The 20,675-nt window shown below is 49.7% G+C and overlaps 1 protein-coding gene across 1 annotated transcript in view; it reads right to left on the bottom strand.

Annotated features, from left to right (window-relative positions):
* The window catches only part of ZMIZ2 (zinc finger MIZ-type containing 2), a 30,819-nt gene extending 25,990 nt beyond the window's left edge, over positions 1-4,829 (bottom strand). The window contains exon 1 of the mRNA XM_072402920.1: positions 4,683-4,829. The gene's annotated coding sequence lies outside the window, so the exon portion shown is untranslated. The remainder of the gene's footprint in view (positions 1-4,682) is intronic.
* Between the last annotated feature and the right edge of the window lie 15,846 nt (positions 4,830-20,675).

Here is a 20,675-nt window from a genome sequence, read left to right as displayed (position 1 = left end):
TTAGCAGTCCGGCCTTTGCAGTGCTGGGTCCCAGGTTGGAATCTCACCCAGGACAATATCTGCATGGAGTTTGTAGGTTCTCCCCATGTCTGTGTGGGTTTCCTCCCACATTCCAAAAACATGCAGTTAGGTTACTTGTCCTTAGACTGTATTAGAGACATATGGCTATGGGGGGGACATTAGATTGTGAGCTCCTTTGAGGGACAGCTAGTCACATGACTATGAAATTTGTACAGTGCTGTGGAATATGTCGGTGCTATATAAATACTGAATAATAATAATCACATCATCTTAGAAAATTTCTATGCACGTAAGTCTGCAAAACGTCTCTCCGGAAGGTTGTGCAGCTCGGTACTGAAAGGCGTTTTCCCATCTTTCCGGACATTCGGAGAACCATAGACCGGCCTACGGCTGACCCAAGGAATTAGCCCCAACGTACACAGAAAGCCGATTTTCCCTCCAGAATCCGAGCGCAGAACGATCCCCACCCACATCAGATCCCTGAAGACAAATCCCAGCACCGAGCACCGTCTGCGATATGGAAGAGACGCTAAATATAGGTTATTTTTATTTCTACTTGTTTCCCTTTTAAGGCCTGAAGAATGCGCTTTTATTTGTGTCCCCGATTGAGGCAGAGATGTGGCAATAGCAGCCGCATGAGCAAATACAAATCGTCAGTGCTGGGGCCGAAATCTCTGTCTGGGGCCACTCAGAGCTATAACCATCTCACAGCTACAATGCCATGAGAGAAATGCTCAACAAAAGCCAAAAGATTTCATGCCGGAGTGCGTCGCACTATCACTGCAAAGGCCAAGTGTGTGCAATAACCCAAAGAAACTGGAATTACTCCCCGGCGGATGATTGTGAACGAGCGTGGGAAAAAGCCGCATATCACCGAATGCAATGCAGTGCTCAACCCAGAAACTTCAAGCCGGGTGGGAAGAAACTGTAGGTGGGTGGAGGCCCCGGTATTGTGACCCAACTCATTAGTACCCACCTTAAAACAGCCGAGCGGGTACTGAAAAGAGCCGGGCGGTGCACCCAGCTAAATGGGCCTGGGGAGATCACTGCAATGGTTGCTTGGTGGCCATTTAGGCAATGTCAGGAAATTCTTACCCAATGACCCCACTTTGCATTGCACCCAGAAAACATAACAGCTGCCCCATCACTAGCTCAATGTTCTGAAAAAACGACCTACCCGGGCAATATGTCCTCCCTGCTAAGATAAATGCAAATTGTTTTAACCAAGGAGGAACTCATAAAAGTTTGTAGTTTCCTCAGGAAATCCCCTGCTGATGATTACTGGATCTATAACTCATCATTAGCATTATGGTCAGTGGGAAGAACTTTCCATACAATTTGTGGTCAGTGGACAGAATTCTAGCCTTCCCTGGAGGATTGATGGCTAAACACATCGCTGGTGTCAGCGGTTAATTACCAGAAATTGCCAAATCGCCGAGGGAACCCCTGGAAAGCTCTGGAGGAACCCCGGTCTATCAATATCACTTCCAGAATACACAAGTCATTGGGTAGTCAATTCACTATGCAGTGATCTCACCGGACCCGTTTAGCTGGGCGCACCACCCGGCTGATTTTAGGTGGTTACTGACAATACAGCACCTGGCAACAGCTTCTTCCTACCCGGCTTCTGGGAAGAACACTGCTATGGTGGGATGTAGATGGCCCATTGATGGCAGCCGAGGGATCCCAGGAATCTGGGCACATTCTATAACGACAGAGAAGCTGTGCATCTCTGCAGCTGTACCGGACACCTGCCACATAATTACAATCTGCATATCCAGGTCACTGCACGCATAAAACCCGAATGTGCCCAAACCTTCATGGCTGCCAGTGCCAGAGCTGTGGGTCAGAATCTAAATCCGGGTACACAACAACTCCACAGCCCTGGGCAGGCCATATCCTTCCACATGTATCCAGCCAATCACATGCTCCTCCAGGTACAGGAGCCCATGGCATGCCGTGTCAGGAACACATACGCATCCTGCCCAGGAACACATACGCATCCTGCTCCCGGAGTGCAGAAAATAAAATCACAAAATTCCACACAGAGGTGGCAGGAAAAGGGCTGCCGGAATTATCGCATTGGCCTTGATGAAGTGAGCGCTCCGGACACCAAGCAGCCGAGTTTTTCTACTTGTGCGTCCTTCGGCCCATGTGTAGCCATGTGTAGCATGCTCAGGCCTTGGGAATCAATGGCAGAATCAGCATTGTTCTCTCAGGTAGTGAATGGAAAGAGCAAACCATTGCTGAATACTTCTCTGAACCCTTCCCCCTAATGGTGCGGGAGGGGCAGAGTCTTCTCATTGATACTCAGGCCCAAGTTGATGGAGCTCAGCAGGGGGCCGACACAATGTGCTCTTCCAACAGCTTCCAATCCTAGAGGGGGTAAATACCCTCCAATCCCAGAGGGGGTAAATACCCTCCAATCCCAGAGGGGGTAAATACCCTCCAATCCCAGAGGGGGTAAATACCCTCCAATCCTAATCCAGAAGCTGGGTGGGAACAAGGTGTAGGTGGTTTTGTGACCCAACTAAAAACAGCCAGGTGGGTACTGAAACGTGCCGGGTGGTGCGCCCAGCTAGAAAGGGCCGGGGAGATCACTGCTAATTCACAGCTATGAACGTCTCCATTCATCTCATCCCCCTGCGCCGCGTTCTCCATGTTCTCCCTAGCACTATGGTGTGATAATGATTATAAAACAGCAGAAGGAAAATCTCTCATTGGAATATGGCTCCTGGGACCTCCGGCCAGGTACAGGTGTGCATGACGTGACAGCCAAGACCTGAGAAGCCAACCAGGAAATATCAGAAAAACTAAAATTCTCAATGCAGCTTCATGAAATGATTTCTGTGACCCCCATCAGCTGTCCCCATCCATCTCCTGAATTCTGTGTTGTCACCCGGTCACATGTTCCCCGACTGCGGTGCCAACACCTTGCTCAGACAATCGTCAGCCGAGGGCCAAGACAACCGTGTGCGTCCCACACATGTAGAGAGAAGAAGCCATCAGAGGCCGGAGGAGATCAGCAAGAGGATGCAAATCCCACCAAGGACTGCAATACCCCCGGCTACGGCTCGTTCACACGCATGGAAACTTTGGGTTTTCTGCTTATTTTAGTTACCCGGAAGCGGGTGCAGGCGGTTAGAATCGGAGTTTTCTGGGACTGAGCCAATGGCTAAAAAACCCCACAGGAGAAAATTTCTGTTCACAAAATATCACCGAGGTCCCGAAAACCGACCGATGATGAAAGAAGATTGCGCAACACAGCCGGGGATCGGCCATCATCATCGCCATAGCACCCCGACACGGAGATCTCCATATCCAAACTATTACTACACTGACCACACATGAGCAGAACTCCGACATCTCCCAAATCCTCCACAGCTCCTCCCCCACCTACCCACCCGATACATAAATCCCTACACAGTTCTTGTCCCACTTACCTTTCTGCCTGCTCTCTCCGCTCCTCCAATGACCTACTAATGACTTCCTCACTCATAACCTCATCACACGCACGGCTACAAGACTTTTCTAGAGCTGCCCCGACTCTCTGGAATGGTCTTCCTTGCCCTATTCGGCTTGCTCCTACTTTCTGCTCATTTATAACCCAACGCTTCCCCCTCACCTACCCGTCTTCTTCTGTCTCCTAAACCCTCACTACTCCCCACCATTCCATATCCCCCTCCTATTGTGTGATACCTCCCCCACCTGTTAGATTGTAAGCTCCTCGGGGCAGGGTCCTCTCCTCCTCCTGTGTCACTGTCTGTATTTGTCATTTGCACCCCCTATTTATTGTACAGCGCTGCGTTATATGTTGGCGCTATATAAATACAGAATAATAATAAAGGTTTGGGACCATCAGCCATGTGGTGCTCAGGAAGGGGTGAGGGGAAGGTAGGTGGGCACAGATCCTGGTGGGGACCAGGTGGGGGAGGGGTGTTGTTGGGGCCGGTGCCGGGGCCACTCGGGGTATAAACACATTCCAGTGATAAGATGGATTCATGCAGCACAATCATCCCTTGGGTGATTCACCTGGTGTGAAAGTGAAATGTCTGGGGCCCCATTCTTCACATATTTCCACCAAATTACGTGAAATTAGGAAGCATCGACAACTACGGGACCGATCAACCCAAACATGGCACCCCCGGCTGGTGAAGGGCCGACATTGGGGACCCGGGTACAGCCCCCAGCAAGGATGGGGGAGGGGTATAATAGGAGCCAATGAGCAGACAGTTCTGGGCAAATGTTTGGATCAGAGGGACCTGACAAGGGGCAATGGGTCAGATGGCCGGTCATGTGACCAGTGATAGGTAACGGCCCATTATGGGAAGAGGGCCGGCGGAGGCAGAAATCTTGGTGCCGGATATCACGGTCACTAGGGGCCCCATTAGGTGGTGGGAATGTTTCCGGAACCCAGGGGTGACCAGAACCAACCCCTCCCCCCCAGAACCCAGGGGTGACCAGAACCAATCCCAGAACCCAGGGGTGACCAGAACCAAACTCACTCCCCCCCCAGAACTGAGGGGTGATGAGACCCCATGCAGACCCCTCACCCCGGAAGGGGCCCCTTTACCCCCCGGAGGCCCAACCTGAGGCCGGGCTGTGGCTCCCGGCACTGGGGGGAAGGGCGGTGCAGTGCGGGTGGGGGAGGTGCTACTTACATACAGCGATCCGGTACCGATCAGGAGCTGAGAGATCCGGGCCGGGTCACATCACACGCCGCAGCCCCGACACCTCCGATCCCCGCTCCGTCTGATCGCCAATTGCACAATGCAGCTCATTAATATTCAGCAGCTCACAGGGCTGTTGGCCCCGCCTCCTCCCGGATACCCCGCCCATAAACTGGCTGGGCAGAGGTAGAGGAGCGCCGAGTGTATCGAGCCAGCAATGTGCAGAGGGGGATGGGTGAGACAATGAATCAGGCGATTAACTCCTCATCAAAGGGTGACAACAGCAGTGCATGGCTTCCTATAGGCTGCACAGAACATGGTGACAACACAACGGCACATACATACGGTAGGCAGAGCGTTGTCACCCTATAACAGGAAGTGTCTGAACCCGGACTTCTGGGGATTTGGTTTCCAATCACATTAGCTGATATCAAGTTGACCACTAGAGGGAGCTTTTCCTGATATGTACATCAAATATAACAATAAAAATATGGAAGAACTGGCCGGCTGAACGATTGATTTCCATCCGGACCCACTGAGGTTCTTTTGGTTCTGTCCTTGATTCAGCAGGGTATGTGTCTGAAGAAATGCAAAGCTGGCTCACGCATGTCAAATGCTCAATAACAGCCAATGGGATTTTAGCCGGCCTGTGCATCCCAAACAAAAGAAAATCCCCATTGTTATAAATCCTATGAGGACTTCTATGATCCATCCAATCAAATTGTATCTGGCCAGTGCCTTGTACTACATTGTATACAATCAGAGTGTAATGTGTGTGGTGCACCAGTAGGGGTCGCTGTTCTGGTAAATAACATCACAGGGTGAACCCCTACTTTGGTAATTGGAGTTGTCACAGTGACACCTTCAGGTCATAGATTGTAATTACAATATTTCAATGATGGATTTTTTAATTTAACCCCTTGGAAACGACGTAAAATGTGATTGGTCGCAAACAATGCACAGGAAAGACAGCTCCAGGCTCTATAATGTTCATCAATGTTGAGGTGATTGATTGATCGAAGGTCAGAGTTCTGTGTTTGCTTCACATGATGTCACAGATTATCCTGGTTGGGGTTCTGATCCGCAGCCATCATTGGGCGCTGAATCTCTGACCCAAAATGAGGATGAAGCTCAGGTGTTCAGTCACCTGCATGCTTGTTTCCTGTGTGCGACTGACACTACTGGAACTGGAGGAGTAATGGCAGCTTCCATCAGTGACCTGGTCTTCTTTAAAGGGTATCTAAGCCGAATCTGCACCTCTGCCCCACCCCCCAGGTAGCAATATTATGTAAATGCTCATCCATCAGACCTGCCATGCTTCTCTTCTTCACTTGCCACGCCCTCACTCATCACACTCCATGCAGTCCTGACACATGGGGGCATCCATCGCCATCCCATATACCAAAAGAGAGGGGAATTCTCTGGGGGAGGGGGCTTCCCTGGATCAGCTGACATGAAAGGGTAGGTGTCCCCTTGGTCGGCTTTGGGGTGACCACCCTAGAAAGAAGGATCCTGGACCCCTCAGAACCCTGCCTGGTGCTGCCCCAGCCTTCCCTTTGATTGGCCTGCAATCCAGATAAAGTCATATTATGGGGGGGGGGATTCTCTTCACTTCCTGTCCTGGAGACACTACAGGAAATTAGAGGAAATCTCTCCAAAATGGACCCAACTTGGTGTCCCCAATGAACAATGTTCACTATTGCTCTGATGAAGGAGCCGACCCATACTACAAAACTTTCCATTAAAGATAAAATAACAAAACCGAATTTTGCTGCAACACTCGCCTTCAATGAATTTATGTCCCTGCAATACTTTTTTCTACCACAAGATGTCCTCAGTCTGAAGACCAGAATCTTTCAACTCATAGCCTGTGAGCTCAGGTCATTCTGGATCCGCCCCTAGTCTGTGATTGGACAGCTAAAGAGGATGAGCTTATCTCACTCTGCTCTCTGCTATCAACAAATTATCATCACATCAGCTGATTGGCTCCTCCTGCTGCTTCCTTCTCTCACACTCCAGCCCTGCTGTACAGAGGCTGATCCCAGATCACATTCAGGGTCTGACACACAATAAACACATTTCCTGAGAATTAGCACTGCTGGGCATCTACTGCAGGTGGACTACAGGTTGGTGACACTGAGCCGGAGCTCCCCCACATGGTGATTGTGTGATACTACATGTACACCCCACACAAATTCACACAGACATTCACAGATAGGGATGAGTGCAGATGTTATATTCTAACCCGCAGAATGATCTCTCGTCATCCAAACCACAAAAACTGATTCAGAAGATTTCAGTTTGTACAACGCAGAGAATGCGCAGATTGCATTGTATCTGTGGGGGGGGCCCTGGAGACCCCAAGGACAGAGCGCCCCCTGTGTCCATAGTGGGGAGGTGTTCTGTAGTCCATACTGCCAACTGATTGGAGTGCAGCACAAGCAAGGAGTACAGGAAGATCTCAACTCATTTCTGGCAGGATCAACAGGTATTTTCCAGTTATCGGAAACAAAATTATTTCAATGATAAATTTAGCAAAGAGAGGAAATCAGCAAATTATTTTTAAAAGGATTCGCTCAGCTGAAGGAATGGACAAAGCAGGGTGACAACGCTGGGGGGCTGTGGCTTTGTGTTGCCACCTTACAGCAGGAAGTGCTGTTACTGGCAGGATCTCCAGGTGAGATGTCTAAAACCTTTGAGAGTAAGAACTGAAAATGTTGACATAAATCCAGGGTACCCCGAAATATATACCCCTCCCCCCCGGCTCCACCCCACATTATTGATCCTATGAAATATTTTGCCCCCGGCACTCCGTCTACCAGTTCCAGTCTCTGATGTCAGGGCAATGCAGGAGCAGCAATCCCGCAATAGTGAGGACACCGAGGGCCCTCCTGGAGCATCAGAGAGAGCGGGGGAGGGTAACAGCTGTTGGGGGGAGCGCCCAGCGGTGCCCCTCTCCCAGCGCCCAGCGGTGCCCCAGATCAACCAAAATCCTAGAAACACCCCCGCTGACTCCACGTTCTGCGTGTTACTTGTCCATCACTATGACCGGCACCCCCACCGGCCAATAGTAAGTCAGTAAGGTGAAGATTGGCTGATATTTACATCCTTGAGCACCCAACAATGGCGGCCATGGTACAAACCCAATGGAGTCCAATGGACACCAACATGTGTCACATGCAGGGACCACAAGGGGGCGACTATAAAATATCTGAACAGAGATTGGATGGGTTTTGCCGATGGCGCCAATGGAATCTTCTTGCGTTTGGGCAAACAATGCAATCGAAAGGTTTTTTGGTGGCAAATGAATGTTCATTTAGGGGAATGTGGAAGAATCAAATATTTACTTTATGTGAATATTAGAGATGGGTGAATGTACCAGGGTTCAGTTGGGTGAACATCCTTTGTAGTTGGGTGAATGCTCTTTACCATTGAGGGTTCTTTCAGGTTTGATAAGTCGATGTTCAGGTTGAACCCCATTGGTCTATGGGCTGATCTTCCACCCAGAGGAGTGAATGTTTTAGGGTGAGAACATTCACTGAGAGGAGGAAGATTCACACAGCTGCAGATGGTTTTCCAGTTGTCATTCTCCTGAATCTGAGATTGGCCGATGATTTCCCCTCCTTTTTCAGGGTTGGTCGGGCAGCACAGAAAGTTTTTGTTTCAGATTTCTGAGCTGACAATTGCCCTGTGAGCGCTGATCTGACCTTGGATGACCTTTCCCTGAGTTCCTGCTGAGACTGAACAGATCCAGTGGCCCCCGGGCTCCGTGTCCCCGCACTGACACCGATATTCATCCTGCTGGGATATTCACTGCCTTGTAGCTTCCCCGCCGGCCTTTCCAATGATTATTCACCCCAATGGGCTAAGTATAAAAAAATGGGTGCACCCGGAACTGCCCCCCACCCATGGGTGACAACCTCCATGCTTCAGCCTTAGAGAGCTCTGACCCCCCCCCATGGCTCTGGATGGAGACCTCTGGAGTGAATTCCCTTCACCATTCCCCAAAATCAATGATTCACCACGGGGCGCTGCTGTTCTCCGTTGGCAGAATGTGGCCCCTGATCCTGTACACCCTGGGGGTCTTTGTACGATTCTCTATGGAATTCTCTCTTCCCTTTCTTCACAGAACGTTTCAGATCTCCTAGATTGTAAGCTCTTCGGGTCAGGGTCCCCTCCTCCTCCTGTGTCTGTCATTACCTATATAATGTACAGCGCTGCGTAATATGTTGGCGATATATAAATAATAATAATAAATCATCCAGCTTGTTCACATATTTCCAGTCTGGATATCAGGAGGACGGAAAGTTTCTTCTTATTCCTAAGATTTAAAGCTTTTCTTTGGACTTATTTTATCATTTAATGTTTTAGGTAAAGCTGAGATTACTGCAAAACGTTTCTCCTCCGCTGCTGCTATTCATAATTTACATATTGTATGACACCCGGCATGGTCCCGCCCCTTCCTGGAGCCATGGCTGTCATGGACACGCCCCCTGGGCTCAGCATCAGCAATATAATGCTATACGGGGGGGGGGGGGGAGGGGGTGTCTGATGCTGGGAATTGGAGGAGGGCGATGTTCATCATGATGGGAATCTGCGATTCAATATTATAGAGGGGATCAGGGGAAAAGACTGGGAGTGAGGGAACCTGGGGCCCCCATTCTGGGATCTCTTTGTTATCCCAATGGAATGTAACATTTCCCTACAAGGCTGACATTGCATCCCCTGCACAGAACTCCAATTACTGAGATAGAAACAAGGGATACATTGTATCAAGCACAGGACACGCCCCTTGCCCCGCTCACTGCCCCGCCCCCTTTGTACTTCATTCATCCCAACTTTCCTTTATTCAGCTTTACAGAATAATAAATACAATTATCAGCAATAAAACACCTCTGCTGTATAATGAGGGGGAAGGGCAGTGCATGGAGTGCACCTGGGAGTGCACCTACCCATAGTCTGCCCATCCTCCTCTCCCTGCACCGCTTCCTGCTGGGCTCAGATCTTCCATGTGTGGCCTGCCTGGTGCTGCTGGGCCCCATATAATACACTGCACAGATTCTATTGAACCCAATGAATATACAACAAGCAAGGACAGCCCAGGGGCCACAGGAGCCACAGGGCTCAACAGAGGTGATTTATATTGGAAAGAAGACTCAGCGCAGGGATACTTACCTGTATTGTATCAATGTGATTCTCCAGGGAAAATAATTATCACTCTCCTGGTTGTGAATATGTCAGTGAATGTTCTCATTCATCCAGGTCCTTATATGATGAACTGATTGGAAGGCAGTGAAAAGTTCATCTGAATGTGACTACAGGTAGGTATGAGCACTGGCAGGACTGCAGGAGGGAGGAATCAGCCCTACTGGGGTAAAAATCGGGGTATTTACCCCATCATCAGCCAATGAACATTGAGCAGTGTGTAATGATCAGTGTACATGGATAAATCTCCCCCCAGAGTGCCAGGCAGCCATTTATTTCTTCCCTGTTCCATCATCCGGCACCGAGGAATAATAATTGCAGTGATTACATTCTCCCCTATTAGTACGATGCCCAAATCTACCCCTCCGCCCTGACAGGTGCCCTTGTTATGGTGCCAGTCCCCGTCAAACAAACTCCCCCTCCCCCTCGATACAGACAGTGACAGAGGAGGAGGAGGGGACCCTGCCCTGAAGAGCTTACAATCTATGAGGCGGGGGGAGTATCACACAATAGGAGGAAGGGAGGACCCTGCCCAGAACCATGTGTGGTTCACCCAACACCAAACATTCACAAGGCAGCCTAGGCAAATGCCCGAGGCCCGATGAATGTTCAGGGTACCCAGGTACAACCTCTGTGACCCCCCCCCAGTACTTTGGAGGGGAGGGCGCACCTGGGTGTCTGATGGAGAATGGCCAGGCAATAATGGAAATGGTGGCTTCTCTGTGAATATTGTAGTTTAAATATTAGGGGGGGTTCTGTCCTAATCCAACTCTTGCTATGGGGGGTTCCATCAGAATGGGCAGCAGCCTGACCTGAGATAGCAGCGCTGGGTCCTAGGGTGGAATCTCGGCCAGGACTCTATCTGCATGGAGTTTGTAGGTTCTCCCTGTGTCTGTGTGGGTTTCCTCCGAGTACTCCGATTTCCTCCCACATTCCAAAAACATGAAGTTAGGGTAATTGGCTTCCCCCCATTATACTGTGATAATAACATATGACTATGGGGGGACATTAGATTGTGAGCTCCTAGGGACAGCTAGTCACATGACTATGGACTTTGTACAGCGCTAAGTCACATGTTGGTGCTATATAAATACTGTGTAATAATAATGGTCTAGCTAACTGAATGTACGTTTCTATCATGTCAGCTTTACTTTAATGTACAGCGATATGTAATATGTTGGTGCTATATAAGTACTGTTCAATAATAATATATAATGTGAGGATTGTGAATTCAGATGGAAAGTAAGCACCGAGCAGGCCATGGTCTTCTTCCCGGAGTCTCGGAACATATTAAGCTTTATTCATAAAATCAGCTAAACGAACAATTGTCTTTATATTTTCACCATTTTCATTCATCATTTGCAGGGTGGATTATAGTGGCGCTGCCCTGTCTGTGTCTACACATTAGGGGCCCCGGGTACCTTGGGTCCTCCACATGGCACATTGTGACACATCCAGGTGTAGATCTGAGCTGGATTTGCCCCTCCTACTCTTCTCTTTCCCTATTGGTTCATAGGAGTGATGGGTAATCTCTGCAGCCAATAGGAAGGTTGGAGAAGGCCAGGAAGGCTCATAATGCACCCCTTAGAATTTCGGGGATTCCTGGTGCTCATTTCTACAGATGTCCTGGCACCGCTTACACTTATAGCCCATCACAGGCACTGAAACTCATCAGAAAAAGCTGATTGGTTGCAGTCTGCAGCACAGAGAGTTCTTCTTTCAGAGACTTTCTACATCCTCCATATGGTCAGCAATGTTGCAGCTTGCTGTCATTACACTTCCTGTAATCTCAGGGGGTACCTACAGGGGGCGCAGGAATGACCCCTGGGGTTGGGGGACCCATCAACCTGTCCAATTTGCACAGAAGCAGAATTTACATCCCCGCCATCTTTGTCTGCTTCCCTTCATCCCAATCAAAGGTCTGGAAGAGACCACCGGGGCAGCTGTGTGGAATGTGAGGGCTTCCTGGGGTTTTACCCCTCTTATCTGCCCCTCTGATAATAACGGCTACCCAAATCCATCCGATCTGCCCCACCACTGTCATACCATTTAGCCCTCTCCTGGCACATTCTTGTATTTGGTACCATTCAAGTATTTTAACCAATCCAATGGGGGCCCAGAGAATAGAATTTGGGAAATGTGTTTGGTTCTCATTGGTTGGCCTTTATCAACTCACCGACCCCCAACACTGCTAATTATAAACCTTGGGGGATATTAGGTCCCCAATATACCCAGTCCAGGGGCAAAGAATGCAGAACTTGCCACCAATATTGGGGCAGGAACCCATCACATAGCACCACACCAAGCAAAACACCAAATATGTGGGGGAGGGGGGCAGTATAGTGAACCCGGAGTTTGCCCTGCTTTATTTGGGGTAAGTTGGGGTAAGCGAGGGGGTACTATAAAGGGACTGACCTCATTTCACAAAATCCCCCAGAAAAGATCTCCGGCTGCAGATTACAGAAACACGGCACAAATCATCATCAAAGCAACCTTGTGTCTGCTGCCAGTATATAGGAATGTATGCGGGGTAATGTGCCACCTGCTGGTGAGAGCTGGTATTATTATATGACCATGCCGCTACACTGGGGAGACAAAACATTAAATCACTGACAGGTGAAGAGAATAACATTGATTATCCAATCACAATGACTCTGACAGGGGCCAAATTGTGAGGGTTGGACAATGGGTTCAGGGGGACTTGAGGGGTGTTCCTGGCACGCTTAGTAACTACAAAAAATGGCCCCAGGAAGGACAAGCGGTGAACCCGCAACAGGGACACCCAAAGCTCATTAATGGCCATGAAAGAAAGGTCAGAATGGGAGTGCATGGCCACAAAGTGCCCATTGACCCACTAAAAGAACCCACAATGGGCATCAGACCCGGACCATGGAGCAATGGAAGGAGGTGGCCAGGTCCAATTAGTTTACTTTGTCATGTGACTGGCCAGGTGCGTCATTTACCTGGGGAAGAGCAGGGAGCATTATAGGAAGGAGGCGGGCAGGGGCAGTGTTGTGGGTGTGTTGTAGGGTTTTTACCCCGATGGGTCAGAGCTGTATCGGCCCCCACAATGCCAGGCGGGTGATTGTATGATTTGGGCTGATCTGCACCAAGGAGATTTTTCGTTACCGATGACAGATGGCGCTTCAATCTCTTCTCTGCTTCCAGAAGAGGAAGTAAAGCAGAAATTACCCCAAATGCCCCATTCATATCATAATACCCCCGCAGGTGGGTTTGAGCTCCTTTCTAAAATATCCAAAGTTTTAGGAGATCCCAGACATAGGAATATTATTGGGGTGCAGCCTGGGGGTCCGGGCACAGTAATGCCCCCGCGGTGCATTTAAAGGATCTGCCAATAAAATTCTGGCTGCACATCAATATGGAGCCTGTTACTTCCAGATGATGATAATTACCCCCGGGGGCATTAATCCCTGAATATTATGGGGCTTGTAGTTTATCATAGGGAAAAGTGGGGGTTCCGTGTCCCCCGTCTTCTCCGTCTTCACGTTCAACCAAAAGACAAATATAAAATTTTACAAAAAGTATTTTTAGAATCCCAGCTGACCCCGAGGAATGACCGAACCCCAAAACTGACATTGGGGAAATCTCCCTGATCCCCAAATATTGTGAGTGCTGTATGGCACTATGAGCCCAGGGCACCTGATAATTTAGCCCCAGGGGGGTATCCAGGACTTCCTGGGCTCATGGAAAATGGATTGGATGAAGCAGGCGGAGGAGTTTGCTGGATCTCAGAGCAGTGAATCTGCAGGACGGCACCAGACATAGGGTTAGTATTGCAGTAAAGGATATCGGACACCCGGAATAAATGAATATGAAGTCCCGGGGGTTTGGGGAAGAGTTCTGCCCAAATTGAAGCTGAAAATGAGATATTGCCATGTTCATGCTGCTGTCGGGGCAATAAAAGGAACAGAAATAGAGCTGTGGATGGGCCCCGGGGCACCTGCTGGCTGTGTTACCCCGATTCCGGTCACGTATCACCTATAAGGGTGCAGAATATAAAATAAATTCTATCAGCGGGTTACAGGTTTTACATTTGGGTTTATAGCAATAATTTACATTTCAGATAATTCTGCCCATCAAGGTGTAACAAGAAATCACCCTGGGCTGACATTGGGGGGATGGGTTGTGTGGGCCCTGACGTAGGGGGGCCTCTGAGGGCCAGCAGGGGCCCCATGAAGGAAGTGAGGTGCTGGGATAATATGTGCGGTCCCCCCGTCATCCGTCCGCTTGTTTTGAGAAATAGCGAGGGGGGGGGATGGGTTGGGGTGTCATTGCGGGCCAATGGGAGATCAGAACACGGCGTTCTATCGCTGGGACAAAATGCGTAATAATAGGCGGCAGAGATTAACCCTTTCCTTGTTCTAGGGGCCACCACGGCCTCCCAATGTTACCCCCACCGACCCCACAATTCATGCCGGCAACCATTGTGATGGAAATTATTTCAGCCGCCTGTCACCCCCCCTCCCCCACGGGGGTCTCAAAGACCCCAAAACAGCTCGTTGTCTGTCATCAATGTCAGTACGTTGGGGGATGAATGTGGCAATCCTGTGTAGGTACCGGGGGGTGACGGCCCCGTGACGGAGGAATGGGGGTGGTCAGCAATGATTTGCCAATAATGGTGGCCCACTATGCCAGGAGATGTTGGCCCCAGAGCTTTAGGGCCACCATCAGATTGGGGGGGTCCCTGTGCCATTTCTAAAGGAACCCCTGAACTCCATGGAACCCCGGCTGATAACGGCCCCATTGGGGTATAATCCAATCTCCTTCTTGGCCAACCTATAGAACATTCCATTGGATATTCAATGATTTATCCGGTGCACGGAGACTGGGATAGCTGTAGACCTCGGGGGCATCCCATAGGTGGCAGTAGATGGTGTCCGGGTCACCCCACCGGGGTAACAGGCAAACCTGCCATTCTCATTGGACCAGAGATGGGGAGACCTGTGTGAAAGTTCTGATTGGGGGGACCCGGAGCTTACACTGGGCTTATTTTCCTCACCCTGCACAATAACGCCCCCCATAGGTCACTCGCCATAGGGCAGGCCAATACCCCACAATATAAGAACAAAAGCTTTATTTGAATTGGTTGGTGTAAAAGGGTCGGATGTGAATTTACCCCAGCATAGGGCAGTTCTTATGACACAGGAAATTGGAGGCCCCTCTAAGCATTGGTGTCATGGCTGTGAATTCATTGGGACCATTTCTTGGCACAGGGGCTGAGGGGTAAATCGGCATCCCCAGAGCTCCCTGCACCCTCTGCCCCGGCTCACTACCAGGGGTACTTAATACCACCAGTGTAAACCATTGTGGGGCAGCCGGGGTAGAACCCTGGGGGGAGGGCAGCTGCACGAAACTCAATGAGAGCCTACCTGACCTCGCTCTCTGAAACCCCCAACCCCAGGCTATTTACCTCCCCCACTGTGCTTTGCCCCCGTTCCCCTGGCTGGTAGGCCACAGGCTCCTAACACCCCCTCCCCCCCAGGTATGGCTCCCTATGGCCCCGTCCTCTCACACTGCACACCAGGGCCTGGGGCAGAATCTAACCACAGTCACCCAATCTTCCTTCTCCCCCTTGCCATGCTGGGGCACAAAGGGAAGAATAGGGGGTAACAAATGCCATAACTGCCCCACTACCCTGGGTTCTGGGGTCTGAGGGGTGATAGTTACCCGCCGGTGATTTATCCCTCTGTATTGCAGTAACATGGACCATAACACGGAGGCCCAGAGCAGAAATGCCCCTGGGGTGTCCATGTAGCCCCCCTGGTGCCCCCATACTTCTCCCGGACCCATCACGAGGCAGAAGATTGCTGGGAGTCGGCAGGGTGGATCCCGGATGTCTGGATTGTGGCATCGTGTCCTTCCCTGAACCCAGCCAGCGGCCAGGAATGTCACATTGTGTGTCTGGAGGAGAATGCGGAACCACCCACAGACCCCGGGCCGCCCCAGACAGCCCCCCCCCCTCATTCCTGGGGTACAAACAGTGCTGGGCCCCAATATAACACAGCAACAAATCAGATGAGAGAAAACAATAAATAGAGAGTCGGTTGCTATGGGCAATGACGTGGTTAACCCCCCCGTACACGGGAGCTGGGGGTATTGGAATCTTAGTCAGCTTCCCGTAATACAGACCGGTCACTGCTGCTCTCCCTCCATGTGCAGGGTGCCTGGTCTTGTCTCCGCCCCTCCTGTAGTTTTCTATAGGCAGTCTGTAATGGGTGGAGCTATTAGGCCCCTCCCACAGCACTGCTCCTTGGTTAGCCCAATGATGATGTCACTGCTGCATTTACAAGGTGATATCGGGGTTTGCAGAGGCATTTGGTGAGATTTTCTCTCACTTCCTGTTGTGTCGCTTGAACAGGAAGTGAATATAAAATTGCTTAATGACCAGAAAATCTAAATCTGACCTGACTGGGGTATTAACCCTTCTCTATTCTGCTTGAAAGTTCTAAAAAAAGTTTTGGTTAATCACACATAGATATGGCAAGTTGTCCCCGGGTTTAAATGAGGCATGTGTCGGGGCCCCGGATAATTGCCCTGTAATGCCGCCTATTGCTGAATGTTTTCACAATGCAATGATCACCTGCTGCTATTACTGCCCCACCTGGGGCAACTTCTGCCCCTCACGGACCCGGCTGTGGTTGTCACCGGAGGTGCAGGGCTCAGGGTATTGCAGAATATCAACCCGGGGCATACAAAGAATTGTGGCCCCTGACCCATCCCGGAGAATGAAATATTCCTCTTCTATCTCCATCTATACAGAGGGGGCAAACATACAACTACTTACCCAACCCTGGGGGTATACACCTACCCAATCCTATCAGACATTCCGGGCATAGACTTACCAAATCCTAGCTAACCCTGGGGGTAAAACTCTCCCAACCCTAACGGTATAACCCCAGGGGTGAGGACTTACCTAACTCCAGCTAAACCTAACGTTGTACACTTACCCAACCCCAGCTGACCCTTGTTAACCTTAAAGGTAAAAGTTCACCCAACCCTAGGGAGAGGCACCCAACCCAAACTTACCCAACCCTAGATAACTCGAGGGGTAGGGACTTACCCAATCCTAGGGGTTAAAGCTCACCCAAACCCAACGGTATAACCCCCGGGGGTGAGGACTTACCTAACTTTTGGAAGAAGTACTTACCCAACTCTAGCTAAACCTAACAGTATACAATTACCCAACCCAGCTAACTCTAGGGGTAAAAGCTCACCCAACACTAGGGGTATAACCCCAGGGAGAATCACTTACCCAACCCAAGCTAACCCTGGGGGTATACACTTACCCAACCCCAGGTGACCCTATTTGTAGGCATTTACCCCCTGAATAAATGCGAGGCACAATGGCGGGTGCAGGGACAGTTCATATTGAAGTTGTGCCGGTAGCAGCGTTGCCCCCAGGTTTGGGGTTTTTGTTATTTGAAGAGTTAGGCGAACAGGTGGAGCCGAGGTCATCAAATGTCCAATGCCGCTCCGGTCAGGAAGGGGTGAGTGGAAGGGATCTGACAGTCTCACATTACAGGCGGGCACAGGGGGCATCTGAGGAAGGGGCAGAGGAGGGGATAATCATAGGGTGGGCAGAGGTAACGGGAGGCAGCAGAGACAATGGCAGAGGAAGACAATACAGCGAGGAGAGACGGGGAAAGGGGATGGGGGGGCGATGAAGGGAAGGGTGGGAGGAAAGCCGAGCTCTGGAACAATGGGAGATGGAAGGTGCGGAAGGTGCGCACTCACTGAATGCATCAACCGCCCCTCCCTCCAGGTCTCTGCAGTGCCCGGGGTTTCCATAGAAACAGCAGATACACTTACCCCCCCCATTTAACCTATTGTGAGCGGAGCATTATTCACCGGAACGCCATGTACCCCATACAGAGGGCAAATCATTACACCTGCAGATACTACAAGAGCCTGCGCCAGGTGTCTGAACAGCAAATTATTAAAAGCGAAGCAAACATCTCATCCTCCAATGGTAATAAATAAGGGGCCCTAAAATGAACCAACAGATCCTGAAGTTTCCTGGAAATATGTAAAATATTTGTGGGCATGAAAGGTTCCTCATCCCTCCACCCAGAATGGAGAATTCCTGGCCACACTTTTCCCTCCAATAATTGGTTACTATGGATATCTTATCCTTGTTGCTATGGTAAAGTGTTTTTTTTTTTTTGTTACATTGTTTCACATAGCAACCAATCAGCTCCAACTGTAATTTCTGCAAAGTGTAATGAAATGAAAGGTTCTGATTGGTTGTTATTGTAAGATTGAAGGATTCTCTGTGGTCTCATTTGATATAAAATGGCCTGCGCCGCCCCCCCCCCCGCCTGCTGCGCTACTCCTTCTGCTGCCACCATTGCAGTGTTCTGGGTTTGGGTGGAGAAGTTGCTGAGGATTGTTAGCGCCCCCTAGTGAGGAACAAAGGGAATGACTCAATGATAGACCAGGAATGACTTTGCAGGTTTTGCTTCTCCCTGCTGATTTTCAGCCAGTGAATGCGGCATTTTACAACCTCATGTATGAAATCTGCGGCATCTGGGCCTGGGAACAACAACAAGCATGTGGTGAGGAGGGTGGGGGTTATTGGTAGTCTATAGTATTAAAACGGAGGCAAACCGCCTGGCAAACACTAGCAACCACGTCCAAACATCCCATGTGGTTTCCAGTGTTAGCCAAACCCAGGAGAACATCTGAGCAACAGCAGGAATGTCTGTACGAGGCTTTGGACCAGGGAGCTTCCAGTTGCTCTGATTTCACTGCATACTCTGAGCTTCTCACAATGTGCAATAGAAGCTGCAGCAAGTCAGATAGAGCCTGCCTCAGTTCCTGGTTGGCTCAGCATTATCTCAGCCCCTCCCTCCCAGTCTGACCCCACCCCTTCCATTTATAGGATTTAGGTTGTATTAGTCAGGAAGGCTCAGCACCACATGGGGGAAAATAGCTGTTTTACCTATAAACTGATATCAGGTCACCTGATCTCCTGAGCTAATGAAACCATGGGGGACCCAAGGGCCAAGGTGAGTTAAGATGCCCCAGGTTTCCTGGCCAACTGGAATTATTTTGTCAGGTTGATCTCACAGCAAAGATTTTGGCAGAGACAGGTAAGATTATGCGACGGTTGAAGTTTTGGATATATCGAGGCAAAACATTGGGACCCCGGAGCTTCTGGGATGGCCAAGACCTAACTACCTTCTACTGCAGCTCCATGGAAGGTTGGGGCAGTCCTCGGACATTATACCCCCAACATACAGATTTATAAACTTTTTAGCTGCTTTACTCTGACCAACCAAAACCTGAATCCCCCAGCCGAATATTTTGTAGGTCCCCCTGTGGCCCACCAAGACACAGAAGCTACATTTCTGATGGGCCCAGTGGTATCCGGCACCCGATGTTAGCAGCGGATTCTTTATGTCACATGGCCTCCGCCATTTTGTCTTCTTCCAATAATGCACCCGGCTGCCATCTCTTACCCAGGTAAATGACACACCTGGCCATCCACAGGATTCAAAAGAAAATGTGACCCATCAGACCCGGCCACCTTCTTCTATTGCTCCATGGTCCAGTTATTCTGTGCCCATTGTAGGTGCTTCTGATGGTGGGCAGGGGCCCTTATGGGCTCTCTGACAGCTCTGTGATGGTTCAGCCCTCATTCACAGCATGTTCTGACATCTTCCTGTCATGGGCAGAATTAAAGCTTTCAGCACTTGTACTACAATGGCTCTTCTGAGGGATTGGACCAGATGGGCTACCCTCCTCCATTCGAGGCTATAAAAGACTTGAATGGGCCCTTATTCCAATGGTATTGTTACAGCTCATTCAAGTCTATAGAATGATTCCTAAATGGAGACCCCTCACCAACAGCAATGGCCTCCCATGGTGTCAGGTGTTGGGGATTAGCTTGGGGGGTTTACATTTTTTTCATTCCAGTGTGCTAATAAATGTACCCGCCTGGTATCCGAGTGTTTCATTTTAGGACATTCATGTTTTGCAGCCATCCCAAAAACCCCTTTGATGACCAATACTCAGTACTTGATGAAGCTTTTGCTTGCTGCTCCACTGGATAATAAAATAATAGGACAATTTATCTCCATGGATTTTGACTGTTGGCCCAAAAAGTCACTACCTGGCCACAAGGTGGAAGTTGACAATTGTTAGGGGGTCTCATTATTTCATATGAATGGCCATTTATTGCTGGGAAATACAGTTTGGACACCCATGAAGTCTGTATTGCTGTTTCCTTATTGGAGGAATTGACTCCCCTCACCATTGTAAATGGGAATCAAAGTGTGGCGGAAATCCTGAAATCTTAGAACTGTCCCCATACGAGAGATGAGGGGGATTCATCCTGCACTGTTGATCTGTTTAGGGAGCTAAGAAAGGATTCCCCTGCACTGTAATTTCCTCTTCCTGTTGCACCTCCGGAACCGGACCTTGGGGTTTGGCTCCACTTTAACCCGACAAAGATCGGCTGCTCTAACTATTCTCAGAATTTTGCTGCAGGTGCAAATAATCTCCATCAACTCCTAACAAATGCCGACTCCTTCACCTGCTAGTCATTACCGAGCTGCATTGTATAAAATGACATCATTTGTATTAAATGATTCTGGAAAACCTTCGGCACTGCTACAAGATGGCGGATTGGGGGATGTGCAGGGCTCCAGCTGCCACCTGCTTGATACACACGGAATAAAATAAAGCAAATCTCACCTCACACCTAGACTGTCAATGTCATATCCAACAGGCTCAAAAATCTGTGCATATAATAAA

The sequence above is a fragment of the Pyxicephalus adspersus genome, chromosome 2 (genome assembly GCF_032062135.1).
Source record: "Pyxicephalus adspersus chromosome 2, UCB_Pads_2.0, whole genome shotgun sequence".
Lineage (NCBI taxonomy): Eukaryota > Metazoa > Chordata > Amphibia > Anura > Pyxicephalidae > Pyxicephalus > Pyxicephalus adspersus.
Note: the sequence above shows the minus strand (reverse complement) of the source record. Positions and strands in the feature narration are given on the sequence as shown.